This window comes from Aquarana catesbeiana, linkage group LG06 (genome assembly GCF_042186555.1).
Source record: "Aquarana catesbeiana isolate 2022-GZ linkage group LG06, ASM4218655v1, whole genome shotgun sequence".
In the NCBI taxonomy this organism is placed as follows: domain Eukaryota; kingdom Metazoa; phylum Chordata; class Amphibia; order Anura; family Ranidae; genus Aquarana; species Aquarana catesbeiana.
In genome coordinates, this window is record NC_133329.1 from 253,274,196 (window position 1) to 253,290,101 (window position 15,906).

Genomic DNA, 15,906 nt, shown 5'->3' on the forward strand with positions numbered 1-15,906 from the left:
TGGCAAGCATAGAAAGATGCCACCTGGTATGCAGAAAGACCACTGCACCTTTTGTGTTTAGAAAGACCCACAGTGAAACCCCACTGACTGTGCCCTCCCCAGGGCAAGATACTCCTTTCATTATTTTATGCCTGAGAGCATTGCTAGCAAAATGTTTACCACTATGAATTAAAATAGAATTCCAGCTCAGACTTACTTTTTTAGGTTTGGATAGACTGGAGTTAGTTTCTCTGTCAGGTTTTTATCCCTGTCTTTGACCCCACCACTTCCTCTACTAGTGACAGTAAGACAGTAAAGACCTTTCCTCTCTGGGGACATAGACAGGAACAAAAACCGGATAGAAGCTCTAAACTATTTCCATGCTACTAACAGTTGTGTTTTTTATTGCTGTCTGTGTTCCCACTGGAGACATAATATTGAATTACTGTCCTGAGGACCCAACAGGAAGTGAAGGAAAATTTTCCCAACAGGTATACAGGCATAATCCCAAAAGAAGTGTTTCTTTCAAACTATATAAAAAAATATGTTGGGGTATCCGGAAAAAATGCTAACAAAGTTTCCTTAGTTGTGTTGTGCAATCTGCATATTAGTGAGTTTCTGCACTATACTTGTTCAAAGCAGTATGGTGATTATCTGTTATAATGACAGCTAGTTGTTGTTACTTCCCCATAGAGATGACAGCTAAGGGAGTATTAGCATTTATCAATGTAGAGTTTCCCCTCAGAGTACATTCTTGCTTGCCAATTATACATCACTATATATATATATATATATATATATATATATATATATATATATATACACATATCACACTTTTAGCCCAACAGCGAGAAGCATGCAGAGAAAGAAAGAATGGCTACAAGATATATGAGGTAATGCGCTTTGTCTCCTCTCCCAGCAGCTCCAGTTAGGCCTTCTTCTTCAGAATTCCAGGTTTTACCCATGTATCCGTGGTGGAAAAACTATGGAATAATAAAGGGGAGCACGTGATCAATCGTGGATGGCACGGTCATATGATGGCATCAATCCCCAGGAGAAAATGAAACTCACAGAGGGAAAAAGGATGGGGATTTTGAAGGTGCAAAGAATGGTATCAGATGCATTCAATAAAAGATATTATTGTTTTATTTCTTGTCAAAAGGAACAAAACTGGATAAAATCAATAAACACAGGCAAGTACAATATTATTAGCATGTTAGATCGGGACAGCATACGGAACCCGACATGTTTCGCCCATGAATCGGGCTTCTTCAGGGGAGCTGTCCTTGCAGGGGTACACGCCTCCTAAAGGTAACAGACATACAAACACCGTACACATAAAGAAAATATATATATAAGTATCAAGTAACAAAGAAAGTGAATATAAACATATCACCACCAAATACTGCAAAAATATATAAACAAAGAAATATATACTCGTAAAGTAAAATAGTGTATGCACCTGTATATCCAATCCCAGAGCACTGCTTCTATCCCGAATCAACCAAGATGAGAGGGGCAGCAATTCCGTTGCACTCACACCTAAAGCCCACTTACACAGTCAAGGCCGCAAACGGCTGGGAGCCACAGAGGGGACAAAAGGACCAGCTAAACAACATATATGAAGGAAATAAAAAAAGGGGAAAAAAGGAGTCTATATGTGGGTACGGATAGCATATATCCATTGGTGTATACTTATAATAAATGCACAAATGTGTAAATAGACATTAAATTAAATGAATATTCGATCTATGGAACAGTGTAACCACCAATTAATTAAATACAAAAAGAAAGAGGGAACTCACAATATGAGCATAGGAGGGATTTGAAGCCGAGGGACTTGGTATAGCCACCTTACAACACAAGGAGCAAAGGATAGGCTCTTGCTGGAAAAATTGGGAAATAATGGAATTAGGGGTTAATCAAGGAATCCATTGTTCAGATAGCAAGGAGTCAATAGTACAGAGCAATAATGTACTGCTCAGAAAGGCGGGTCAAAGGGAGCCAGGGTAGTCACAAACAGGACGACCAGGCTACCAGTGATGGCTCAGTATAAACATAGATTTAAAGAGCATAACTGCATGGGTTACCTTAAGAAGATGGTGGCACAACATGTCCCTAGGGGCTCCGGCAGTGAATGAACGCCGAAGCAGCGGCATTTTTATCACCCCCATCTGGTCCGAAAGAGGGCCGGAAGCGGACGCTAAGCTGCAGTGCACCTGCGCACTGTTACACCTCATCGCTCCGTCCGCTGTCGCCGGGTCCTAAGTGGTGACCAGGAGAAAAAGGGGGGGCATCTCCTCTGTGTAAACAGAGGGAAGAGGCGCAGGGCGGAACAGAGAGGCGGGGCGTCCTGTCATTAGGCAGGATCGCCCCCCGGGCGTCCATGTGACCACCATAAGCCAAGGCTCAAGCTGGAGTGTGGCCAAAGGTGCAAGGGCAAGGACAGGCACCAATCAAATGGGAGAAAGGGGAATTCGGTCCCAGAGTGTAAATAGGAGTTTAAGCAATGCCAAGGTTTTTGAAATAGACAGATGCATTTACAAAATAAAACAATGAACATTGCAGTGCTAGAATTTACTAACATAGTGTAGCCAATACAGTGTGGATCATATTAAAATATGAAGTACAGAAATGGACAAAAAATGTAAAAAAATATGCAAAGGAGAAGAATAATAAATAATTTATAAATAATTTTTTCTTTATATAAATACACAAATACATTATAATCGTAGGTATAATACAATACCGTTGACTAACACAACCAATAAAGTAAATATTACACCAATACAAAATAGGAGAAAAGGGGAGAATTACTCGTCAGTAGTATCCTTTAGGGTTCATTCACTACGGCCAGGATTGAAGAAGGGGAAAACAGGAAAGTAAAGAATGGAAAAAGATAGACAAAGGGAGGGAGGGTAGGAAATGAAGGGACAAGCGGGGAAGGGGGTAAAAACGGGGAAGAGAGGGGGGGAGGTTTTAAAGAAAGGGCTTGAAGCTTAGTATTTCATTTAGACCAGGATAAACAGTAGCCTTCAATAAGTGTATCCATCGAGACTCAAGTTGTAATAATTTTGAATCATTGCTGCCACCTCTGATATCCAGAGGGATGTGTTCCAATGCCATGAATTTGATGGTGTCCAATCTGAAGCCGTGGTATAGTCCCACATGTCAACTGATTGGAGTCTACATCCTACATTTACGAATAAGTGATATATGGTCATTGATTGTTTTTAGAAAGTGATATATGGTCATTGATTCTTTTAGAAAAAATATGTTTTGTCTTCCCGACATAGAAGCACGTGCAAGTGCATTGCATCAAATATACAATGCCAGGTGTCTGGCAAGTGATTCTATGTTTAATCCTGTGGATTTGGCCATTAGGCAAATTAATCTCATGATGGTTCAACATATGGAATAATAAAGAAAAATTGCAATTTTTGTAATTTATTGTTCTCCACATACCACTGTGCTGCTCTAGGCACTGGCCCACAACTGCTTTTTGGTAAATATGGCTCCATATTGACATGTGGATTCACTCTTTTCAAAGCTATGGAAATACAAATGGAGGCATACTTTTTATTCTGTTAGATTTTCATTTCCAGGCAACAGTTTTGGAAGCACACAACAGTCAGCTATGATATATGCATTTTTTTTTTTTCTTACTAGGTGGTCCTGGCAAAGTACTGTATGTCTCAGCTAATGATCCTTTTTGTGCTACATGGTATTTTAACCCTTTGCATCAACTTTATTCCTCTGAGTGATTAATCAGTAATGCACATCACCCAGAATTAGTGAATAAAGTTTTATGTTTGTGGTTCCGAAAATAAATAAACAAGGAGAATAACAGGAACAGCAGTTACCTAATTCTTTACAGCTGAATAAATACTGCAAACTGTTTCCATATTAACCATTATTACATTTTTCTGCTGTCTGCTTCATCGTGGAAAATAGGACTATGAAATGGAGCATGTTGCTAGGTTAAATAAGCTTGCAGATAGATAAGTATATAATATGCATAGAATAATGTCATTGTGCCATCCTATAACTTCAGAGTCTACCATGTGAATATATTTTATATTTAGACAATCCTAATTTATCATATTAGAATGACCCCAGTCTACAGCCCTTGGGCCAGTTGCGGCCAGCTGACTGCTGTACTCTGGCTCCTGCAATAAGGCACTGCATGCAAGTGCATGTTTTCTCATAGCAAGCTGGAGGATGGGGCCTTCTGATTGCAGAGTGGGGATGGGTGCTGGTTGCTGGAATGCAGAGTGTTCTACCACACAGTAGTCTATCATTGGAAGTATCACGGTAATATATTCCTGATGGTGACTTTACCACAAGGAGTGGCATAGAATATGGAGCCTGAACAGAGGTAAGTGAGCACTGAACACTAATGATGGACTATTATATTCTTCCCAATGACCACTGAACACCAACGTTGGGGCGCTATATTTGTTCTATTGACTAATGAACACCAGTGATGAGGCACAATTCCTCCTACTCCCACTGACACCAATGATGGGGCGCTATTCCTCCTAATCATCACTGACACAAGGGCATTTATTACTTCCAGTGATGCCACAGTATTTATTACTCCCTAGTGCTGGGGCATTTACTTCCAACAACAGCAGGGCATTTATTATTCTGGTGCCTGCTGATACAAAAACATTTATTACGGTACTCTCCCTGACCACCAACCGCATCTATTACTCTCACTGATGCTGTGGCACTGACCTTCAACACCAAATCAGTATAGTACTTATACCGGCAACAGTCCAGGCCTAAGATAGACCGACAGTCAATTGGCTTTTTTTTTTTTAAAGTTTGAGTACCCCTGATATAGGCTACTTATACTAAAATTTTTAGTTTTGATAGAATTAGAAAGACTCTTTAATTTTGATAGGATTGGAATGAGTAAAGGCTTCTATGAAACTTTTATTGCTGACAATGTAGTTAAAATCTAATAATCTCATTTTGGAACTAACAATACATTCAGGTTCCTCAACATTGTATCTTTATGTATCCTCTTGGTAATAACAAAAATAAAGATTAGAAGCTAGAAAAATATATTAGGCACATTTTATAAATCATTTGGACTTCAGCAGAGTGGAATTTGGTTGACTCATAAACAGTCCATATAGTCTTAGATCATCTAGTCCTGTTAATACAGTTTGATATCAGGGCGATAGATAATTTTTTTTTTTCTGGGGAAGGGAGGGAAATCAGTCCTGGGCACCCAAGGAAGCACAATTAGGAGGCATGTTGCACATGTCCCAGCAGTTTGTGGGTGTGGCAAAATTGCCGTAATGGTGGGAGGGGCTTATAACTTGAGCCTACTCAAGACCTATGCCACAGTTCTTGTACCCAGAAAATACGTTTTAATTGTAAGCTCTAACGAGCAGAGCCCTCTGATTCCTTCTGTATTGACTTGTATTGTAAGTATACTGTCTGGCCTCATGTTGTAAAGCGCTGCGCAAACTGTTGGCGCTATATAAATCCTGTTTAATAATAAATAATAATAATAATTGCTGTGCCACAAGCAAGAGTCTAACAGGCACACACAAACTGCAGCACAATCATTTGTAAATATGAAACTCTTCCTTTACATATGCTTTTCTGCACAGAGCCTACCATGAAGCAGAACTTTATTAACATAGCAATTGCTGAGCAACTGTTGTGCAATAAACCATAAAGAGTGCAGGGGTCAGGAGTAAATAATGTACTCAGAGTGCAGTAGTCAGGAGTATGCTACATACAGTCAAGTGTCCAGAGTGCAGTGGTTAGTTAAAATATCCTATTTGAACCATCCATACTGGAATAATTGGTACACCAGTCATAAAATGCGCAAGGTATAAATCTGCATAAAATCACATAGAAAATATTTTCTAATAACTATTCAAGCTGTAATATCAGCGACAGCAGAACACATGAAAAGCACCCACTAAGAAATAAGTGAAATTTGTAAGGTGAATATAAATTGAACAATCCATTTATACACTGGCTTAAAAGTAGCCTAAATTTTCCAAAAGACATTAAACAAGAAAAATTGAAAAGGTGCATAATAAAGCTCATCAATGAACTTATTTACTTTTATAGAACTTATAATCAATAAGCCTTCTTCAAGATTTTATGAGACTAGGCAGAAGCTGATGTAAAAAAGGACAAAAGGCAATACAATTCTCACTTGTTCTTATGGTGTATTTGACCATTTATCTGGGCTCCATTTGAAAGATTTCCCCTCTCACTGTCTCGGTGACAATTTACCAGGGAGGAAGGGTAGAAAAATCGTTAAGAGGAATACACAGACACAAATAAAATATATGCTTTTTTAAGTAGAGCAGTGGGAGACTAGAGCCTTTTTATTTCTGTATGTGTCCTGTGGCAGATTTTCATTTGATTCCTGTCTGGTACAATGGTTGTCACCATGACAATAAGGGGTGTATTTTTTAAAAAAATTGCAAAGCTATTCTTCCTGTAATACTGCATGTTATTTTGATCTATGTGTATAGGGGTAAAATCAATTGTTTATCTTGTGGTTGGTTGTTATTCGTTTATATTGAAGAGAGGTTCAGGAAAATACTGCAAAATAGGCAATAGATGGAACTGTAGATCATAGTAGAGTTTAGTTTAGTTTTATTTCTATGCTCATCAACTCCATCTAGTGTTCATAATGCAGTGATTTCCTGATTCACTATATTCTGTATGAATGAGTAACATTCAACCTGGATAGAAAAAAGCTTACTAACATTTGATTTTGCACCTATTTGCGTAGAATGAATGAACATGCAGTTTCACAGCATGAATGGCTCTGCAAATTTGTATGAATACTCCTACAATCTCTTTGCTGATAACAGTAAAACCTGAATGGGATTCTAACTGGTCACCGTGCTATTAAAAAAACTAAAGAGAAAAGTTTTTGCTAGATATGCACTTTATGGCAATTTTTTTTGTGGAGATGTTTGAAAAGGAAAATATCCAACAGCTTTTCAAAGTCACCCAGTTTGGCTGGAAACTAGGCGACATGAAAATCCTGGAGCTTGGCCAGGAAATATGGGAGGGGCTCATATATAGCAAAACAGTGAAGCAGATAAATTCCAGTTGAGTTTAAGAAAAGTGACTAGCATTAAAACTCCCAGCAGACAAACACCAATCACTGCGGTTCACTAACCCTTAAACTGTCAGGCATGACCTACCATTGTGCTGAACCAACTTGGATATTATTTGAAGAAATGAAAGCTTGCAAAAAGATATATTGTCTGAAAGCCACAACCTATATGATTAATACACATATATACACATATGTATGCACATAATACATGTGCATTTCTTTCTGATAAAAATACATGAAGGGCTCATTCAGACATGCAGCAAGGGGGATGCAGCCTCCCAGAACTGTACAAATGAACCCCCTGTCACCAAATGTGACCCATTCAAGCAGGCCAGCATTATATGTGACCCATTCCACTGGGTCGCATTTTCAGGGTTAAAACAGGCAGTGAGGAGGTGACATATTGCCTCCCAACCACCTGCCAAAATAATTCAATTACAACATAATTAAAAGATTAATCTATTTCAAATAAAACATAACAATTATGCATAAATAAAAAACTGTAAACAGCGTACACTAAAATTCTCCACTTCATCTATTTAACGTAAAATCAAAGGCTATCTTTTTTTAAAGTAAATTAAAAAAAGAGGTTATACTTACCTGCTTGGTGCAACAATATTGCACATGGCGGTCCCTTACCTCCTCTTCTGGAGGTCCCCCCGCTGGCGCTGTCCACTTCTACCTGCTACAGATGCCTTCTTGGCAAACAGTGGCAGTGATGGTGCATCGCCCCCTCTCTCCAGCCACTCCTCTATGCCCAGTGGATAGATTCATGTATTAAATGAATCCATCCATGGCTGCCGCTGCCACCCCGCTATTCAGGCGTCCAGCCCCTTTTCGGGCACTGGGTGCCTGAATTACAGCGGCGGGGTATTTTTTTGAAGCACCTGATTAGAGCCATAGGCTCTAATAGGCGTCAAAAATGGTAAACAGCGAGCACCATGCTTGGTGCTTGCAGTTCACTCAGCTGTGTTAGGAATGCAAATGAACATTCACTTTCCTAACACTGAACCGCCTCTCCGCCAATCAGGTGCTTGGGTCTGTTACCTGTCACCTGATTGGCTGAAACAACAGGCGCTGCTATTGGACGCTTATCAGGAGGAGAGGACAGGAGATGAGGACGGCAGGAGACACATGAAGGACCCCGCTTGTCGCTGTCACCCGCTGCCCCATCAAGACAGGGTAAGTGCCGGGCAGACAGCGAGTGGGCGGGAGTCACACTGGCGGCATTCAAGGGCACACTGGCAGCATTTGATGGGCACACTGGCAGCATTTAATGGGCACACTGGCAGCATTTGATGGGCACACTGGCAGCATATGATGGGCACACTGGCAGGATTTGATGAGCATACTGGCAGCATTTGAGGAGCACAGTGGCAGCGTTTGATGGCACAGTGGCAGCATTTGATGGCACAGTGGCAGCGTTTGATGGCACAGTGGCTGCAATTGATGGCACAGTGGCTACAATTGATGGGCACAGTGGTAGCATTTGATGGCACAGTGACAGCATTTGATGGCACAGTGGCAGCGTTTGATTTTTTTTCAAAATTTTTTTGCACCTCCCAAAAATTTTGAGTACCAGCTGGCACTGAGTGCGGGTGTGATCCCAAGCCAGGCTGTGTGCTTCCGTAGACACACACATCGCTGATAAGCCGAGCCCCCACTCCCTCCTTACAGGAGTTTGGCTAACTGCAGCAGCTGCCTATGACTTCAGTGTCTTCTGTGATGGGCAAAAGAGGAGAGCGATGCTGTAGCTGAGACTGTGCTGGATTGGTGAGAGGAGTAAGGTAATTGTTTAAGGATAGGGTGGGGTGGGGGGGTTAGTGGCGCATTTTATTGCAGGAAGATAAAAACAGTTTGACTTTAGACCCACATTTATGTTTTTTTCTCTTCAAGCGCTCAACATTGCGCTGAGCATGAATCTACAATTGTCAGGACTGAGTATATCCAGGCTCATTCACAGCCAAAAGGAAGTCAATAAATTTGTGTGTCAAGTTTACCAATCTCCATGCTCACCATTCTCAGCCTAAAAGTCAGCCATCAGGCTGAGTAGAGAATAGGTAGGACCAGATGGGGACATCATTTGGTTTTGTAGAAGCAAAAGGAGTACCGCATACATACCCGTCTCACTTCAACAACAGACAGGACAGGCTTTTATGTTTTGATTGCCATAATGTATTTTAAATATATTACTCGTGCTATGATTTATGTAATATGTCCTTGGCAATCAAATCATAGCTTCTAGCAGCTTCCCTCACCCATTCCTCACTCTCCTGTGCAGAAGCAACAATGCTGGGTAGCTGGGGATGTGTTTACAGAAATAATAGCCATTTAGTGCCTGTTCTGTACAGGCAGTGAAAGCCAGATCCTTGCATTTTTACACTGCAAAGCACTGTCTATCTTTTTTTTTCTGTCTAAATCTGTGTTAGTGAGCACTTCTCCTTTGCCAAGATAAACCATCCACCTCACAAGTGTGGTATATCAAGATGCTGATTAGACAGTATGATTATTGCACAGGTGTGCCTTAGGCTGGCCACAATAAAAAGCCACTCTAAAATGTGCAGTTTTATCATATAGCAGAATTCCACATATGTCGCAAGTTTTGAGGGAGCGTGCAATTGGCATGCTGATTGCAGGAATGTCCACCAGAGCTGTTGCCCTTGAATTGAATGTTCATTTCTCTACCATAAGCCATCTCCAAAGGTGTTTCAGAGAATTTGGCAGTACATCCAACCAGCCTCACAACTGCAGACCACGTGTAACCACACCAGCCCAGGACCTCCACATCCAGCATCTTCACCTCCAAGATCGTCTGAGACCAGCCACCCGGACAGCTGCTGCAGCAATTGGTTTGCATAACCAAAGAATTTCTGCACCATCTCAGGGAACCGTCTCACAAATGCACTTCTGGAAGAATAGTCAAACATTCACATAGACACACTCCTAAACCTTGTGGACAGCCTTCCAAGAAGAGTTTAAGCTGTTGTAGCTGCAAAAACTGGGCCAACGCAATATTGAACCCTATGGACTAAGACTGGGATGCTATTAAATTTCATGTGCGTGTAAAGGCAGGCGTCCCAATACTTTTGGCAATATAGTGTATATATGGGAGAGAGAAATAGCAATGAATGCACTGAGAACAGTAGCCCCATCCCTTTGACACAGAGTCTAGACTTACGCAAGACAGGTGAAGCCCCCCCAGTGTGTGTGTTTACACCAAATACATCAAAGTTAGAAAGTAACAGCTGCTGGAATTAATGTATGAGCAGCAGAGGAAAGATGTGAGCAGGTGGGGTAATTAACAAGAAAATTAACAATATAAAAATTCCCCAGCACTCAATCCTGCTAGCCAGCTAGGAAAATGTAAAGCCCAACTCTAGGAAACGTTTAAATTATCTTTTGCAGTGGGACTGCACCCCCACTGCAAGGGTTATTTGCTTGTTTTGTCTAGGGGAGAGGAGAAGCACTTCTACTTACTTGATCCTTAGCTCCCCTGGAAAACAGCATTACCTTATGCACTGAAAGTGGACTGTTCCTCCTCATCATCACATCCAGTGCAGAGCTATGGACCCTTCATTGGTCCTTAGACTGCTGGAGTGTGGGGGAGAAGACGCTCCAGGTACCGGTCTGGCAGTGCAGAAGTGGACTCAGACTGGACTCACAATTAATTTGGATGCGTCTCACAGCAGGGGTTCAGTGCGTCCCTGTTCTTGGTTTCAGGGACGAATCAGGCCCAAATGTTTGCCTGAATTCAGACATGGAACGGAGACAAAGACACACAGGACCCTTGTGCAATCCACTCCGCAGCCGCTCCGGAGATGTGTAAACCGGCTGCATTGAGAGCCGATCACAATCTCCTGTCATGTGAATTGGATGCGGGGAAACTTGCAGCCAATTTGCATAAGTGTGAACCCAGCCTTAGTCTGCTTCTAACATTTAGATGAACAGTAGAGGTCTCAGTGTCATATTAAGTCACATGTTAAGTGTGATCCTGAACAAATATGTATAACGTGATTTTACATAAATTTGCTAATGTGCACCCAGAGTCTTCTTTTTTATCTATATGTTAGATATGTTTACATATAAATAGTTTATAGTTAGGGTCTCTTTTGCTGGCTACCTGGGGCTAAGAATGGGTAATTTTTTGTTAATTTTCTGTACATATCTCACCTCTATGCACATATAATTTTCTAGTTATAACCTGTTCAGGCATCTGTCACTTTCTCATTTTTCTATATTTTATGGGCTGTTCATGCAGTATGTCCTTTGACAAGTATTTCCCTTTATTTATTTTTTTTCTGTATGCTTGTTAACCTATTTATGACTGGTTATTACTACTGCTACACTGCCTAGCCAGAGAGTAGGAAAATGAGTAAAAGAGGCAAAGTTCAATTTGTAGGAGGTATGGTAAATCCAGAAAAAATCCACTAAACCTGGACATAGCGCCAAACCCTACTGAAGTCTGTGGAAGCCAAATCTTTATTTTCCTGCTTTTGTTCAAGGCCAATTTGCAATGGGGTATGTTTACAAATGCATTAATATATATAAAAAATTACCATTCAACAAAAATAGAGTATTTTAAGGTAGATTAAAGGGCAACATTAAAAATGCACAAATCCATCAAAGTGGAATTCCACTTTTGCTAAAGTAAATGACTATGTCATAAAAAATTGCCACACTATTCATCTTGTAATTTATTGTTAGTAAAAGTTACCTTTCTATTTCAACACAACGCTGCTGTAATTATCTAAAACTGTCCAGAAATTCAGTACATTATGGCAACCTATGGGTGTAGGTGTAGCTGAGGCTTTTTTAGGCATCCCCTGCGATAGGAATTTCATTTCTGATAAGACACTTTTAAGGGTTAATTACTTCTAATTAGATGCAGCCATTGCAGGTCAGTCTCATTAGAGCACCTAGAGGGGAATTTACTGGCTGGGTTCAGATGGGCCAAAAATTGTCCGTAAACGGTTGTTTCGCAGGAACAGGCCAACTTGCGGCCCATTTGTACAGCTGTCTGACAGAAGCTGGTCTCATGACTGGCTTCTGTTGATGGCTGCAAGCGCTGATCAGTGTGTCCTGGTGAGAACACAATAGCTCAGCGGGGGAGATCCCCGCACTAACATCAGATTTGTTAGTACAGTGATCTGTGATTCTGGGCCGAACAAAAAAAACCCCCAGCTTTAGGCTGCAGGAGTCTGAATCTAGAACATCTGTGCATAGCAACCAATCAGCTTATAGTTTTCAGTCTTCAATCAAATAGTATTGTTTGTCTGCATTTCAACTGTGCATTTCAACTGTTTGCTTTAAATTCCACTCTAAAGGGACTCTGTCAATTTAAGAATACTTAAAAATTCCTGCACATCTTACATAGTTACATAGTAGGTAAGGTTTGTAACGACACCCTGAGTATGAAAAGGTTTAAAGTCGTTTAGGACATTCCATACCCAAACACAAAGGCAGTTACCGAACACTTCAATCAGCCGAACAAGAAACCCATACGAATAATTTTCCCCCCAAATGCGAGACGAGGCTCTGTGTTGAGGTTCAAGACAAGAATCAATCTTTATTCAAACACATGTTATATAGATCCCACTTCAAAACACTTCCCCCCACCCTTGGAAAACATTGCGGGTTAAACTGTCCAATGACAATGGACACACAGGTCAGGTGTGTTTAACTTCTCATCAGTAAACAGTCTTAACAGGGGGGCTGCTGGAGGAATCCCCCCCCTTTCCTCACAGCAAGACACTTAGACATCCCATAATAGTTGAGGCAGACAGCCACAATAGAATACAGTCACACCCCAAACATCACAGCAAATAGTACACAACATAATGAGACAGCACACATTATATATACATATATACAGCATTAAGTCTGACTAGCACAGATCATAGTGGGGTTCTCATTCACCGTGTGCCCCTATCAATGACTCCCATCACAATGGCATATCCAGGGTCCCCAGAGTCTGTGTATCTTGGGGGGACATGGACCTGAATCTAAAGTAACGCAACCTCAAGGGTCCCCAGGCATACAGCTCACAACGAGCACCATTGCCCCAAATGCCAGGGCCCATAATCGGTAGGCAAGACGCTGGCATTAAGTGCCCTCCAAAAGCCTCTTTCCTGGCTAGATCTGTCACAAGATTGCATAAAGTTCATCCAGCTCAACCCGTGTTTATGTGTATTTATTTACAGTATGTTCCTTCCATTTCCTATATACCTGTATATTGCATTTGCTATATTGCATTTGCTAAGATGCCCATCTAAAAAAATGTTTTCATAATTGAGACTCCCCACTGACACCACCAATTGTGAAAGGGAGCTCCACAACCTTACCACTCTGACAGTAAAGAACGCCCTACGCAATTTAAGGTTAAACCACTTTTCATCCAACTTCATGTAGTGGCCGCTTGTCTTCTTAAGCGACCTGAGCCTGAATAGTTTTTTTCACCTTCTAGAATCACCATTTAGATATTTGTATATCGTTATCATATCCCCTCTTGAGGGTCTCTTCTCCAGGAAGAATATGTTTAATGTTTGCAGTTGCTCCTCATAACTGAGGTTCTCCAGTCCCCTTATCAGCTTTGTTGCTTTTCTCTGGACTTTCTCTAGTTCCAGCATATCCTTAGTGAGGACTGGGGACCAGAGTTTTGTAAAGCGGTAAAAATATAATGATTTACCAGTCAGCAGCTTTAGTATTCTTAAAGTGACAGAGTGTCGTTAAAGTGGTAGTAAATTCTCTTTTTTTTTTTTAATTGATTTTTATTGAAAGGTGAAAATCATACAGATTATAACAGCAAACAGTAATGTATTTTAACATTTATTTTTACCTACAGGTAAGCTTATAATAAGGCTTACCTGTAGGCAGGGGCGTTGCTAGGTCTACAAAAGATCTGGGGCTAGAGCCCATAGCAACGTAGTAAAGAAATTCATACGCGTGGGCGGGCATACACATGTATATAATATACATGTGTGTGTATATATATCCCCAGAGAGCCCCCCTTACATTAGGATCCCCAGAGAGCCTCCCCCTTGCATCAGGGTTCCCAGAGAGCCTCCCCCTTGCATCAGAGTTCCCAGAGAGCCTCCCTCTTGCATCAGGGTTCCCAGAGAGCCTCCTCTTTGCATCAGGGCTCCCAGAGAGCCTCCCCCTTGCATGGGGGTTCCCAGAGAGCCTCCCCCTTGCATTGGGGTCCCCAGAGAGCCTCCCCCTTGCATCAGGGTCCCCAGAGAGCCTCCCCCTTGCATCGGAATCCCCAGAGAGCCTCCCCTCCCCTTGGGGACCCCTGCAGAGACTCGGGGCTATGGGCCCCAGATTCAGGGCTATAGCCCCAAAAGCCACCCCCTAGCGACGCCACTGCCTGTAGGTAAAACAAATATCTCCTAAACGTGCACTGCCGCATAGATGAATGGCTGAGACTTTCTGACGTCATTTTGGCTCGGCTATTCAAGAAGCTACAGCCTGCAAACCCAGAAGGAAGACCAGGTGACAATGGAAGCCTCTGCAGCATGCCGCTGAAGGGCTTTGTTTTAAGGTAAGCCTTTCATAAGGGCACATTATGCCTTTACCTTGCAGGGAGAGTTTTTTTTTTCTCCTCAAGTTTACTACAGCTTTAAGTATAGACATTTAGTAAACGTCTGTTCAGTTGCTAGCATGTTTATAGCACTGCCGTGTGCAAAGCAGCCTTATGAAGGTGTTTCTTTAAGTCAATGGCTTTTTTTGCCATTACCAGCAATTACTCGTTGAAGTGTACAAATTTGCATTTCTGCCATAAAACAAAAGGCTGTAATACATGACCACTGTTTTTCTATGCTTTTGATTTAGTGGCACATGTGTTTTGGTGATGTGTAAAATGAAAAAAAAAGGAACCCAGTTCATTCCACAGGAAGATTGATGTTTTGTTGCTGTTTTATGCTGTGCTGAGATAGTGACTCCTGGATGATCCCAAAAAGGCCTCGGGTTGGATATTTCACTCTGAAAGTTTGCCAAATTCCAAGTCTTATCAGCAGTTCAATGTACACAAAGCTTATTACAGTTAAGTACTCTTACTGAGTTCTTTTCATTGAAACATGAAATAACCTACACAAGCAGATTGCACTGATTTCAGATTTATCCGTCTTATTTGCTCATGGAGTTTATCACTTTTGCCCATTTTGAAAAAAAAAGAAGCTGAAGTTTGTGGTTGTAGCATTCTCTGTATTTTACATTCACTCTTAAGTCATGCATGACCACATCCTTCCACTATCACCCGATCTACATTTAGTGGGGTGTTACTATACATTTTTCACTTGCAAGTATTTTTCCATGTTTTAAAATTGTACCTTTGGAAATGTGCCTCTGGCAGTATTTATTGTGATTTTTTTCCCCGAATGCATGTAATGCTTTTGAGGTATGCATTAAACATCTGGCTCATGTCATGTTTATTATCCAAATACATTTTAGCAGTCTAGAACTTTAGAGCAGAAGTTCATGCAAGCAAATTAGTTTGCATACAGTGTAGTATTTGGATCTCTCAAGCACATAACACCCATTTTTTAATGTCCAATCATTCCTATGCCCATCCACCCATCTGCTATTCGAAATGGCAATTTTTTTTTTTTTTTTGTAAATACTTGTTTAGCACTTTAGTCACAAGGCAATTCCCATCCCATAGATATCGGCGTCATCTATCTCAGGAGTCCATGGGAATCGCCTATTATTGAAATCTTGCATGATTTCCAGACCGGAAATGACGCGAACGGGAGGAGTTAGGCTTCATTTTCAATTCGCTTCTGGGATGTCCTCTGCTTGACAGGTTGCCATAACAA

General features: G+C 41.2%; 1 protein-coding gene and 2 long non-coding RNA genes across 3 annotated transcripts in view; 1 reads left to right on the plus strand and 2 right to left on the minus strand.

Moving 5' to 3' along the window:
* The window catches only part of COL5A2 (collagen type V alpha 2 chain), a 300,803-nt gene that overhangs the window by 105,831 nt on the left and 179,066 nt on the right, over positions 1 to 15,906 (plus strand). The gene's annotated exons all lie outside the window — the stretch shown is intronic.
* Positions 1,103 to 2,170, minus strand: LOC141146713 (uncharacterized). The gene is made up of 4 exons (XR_012244976.1): positions 2,070 to 2,170; positions 1,785 to 1,865; positions 1,442 to 1,587; positions 1,103 to 1,284 (listed from the first exon to the last, which is right to left on the minus strand). It is a non-coding gene; the product is annotated as an uncharacterized lncRNA (long non-coding RNA).
* Positions 3,448 to 15,906, minus strand: part of LOC141146714 (uncharacterized) — an 81,622-nt gene continuing 69,163 nt past the window's right edge. Inside the window, exon 3 of the long non-coding RNA XR_012244978.1 lies at positions 3,448 to 3,529. This is a non-coding gene — a long non-coding RNA (uncharacterized lncRNA). The remainder of the gene's footprint in view (positions 3,530 to 15,906) is intronic.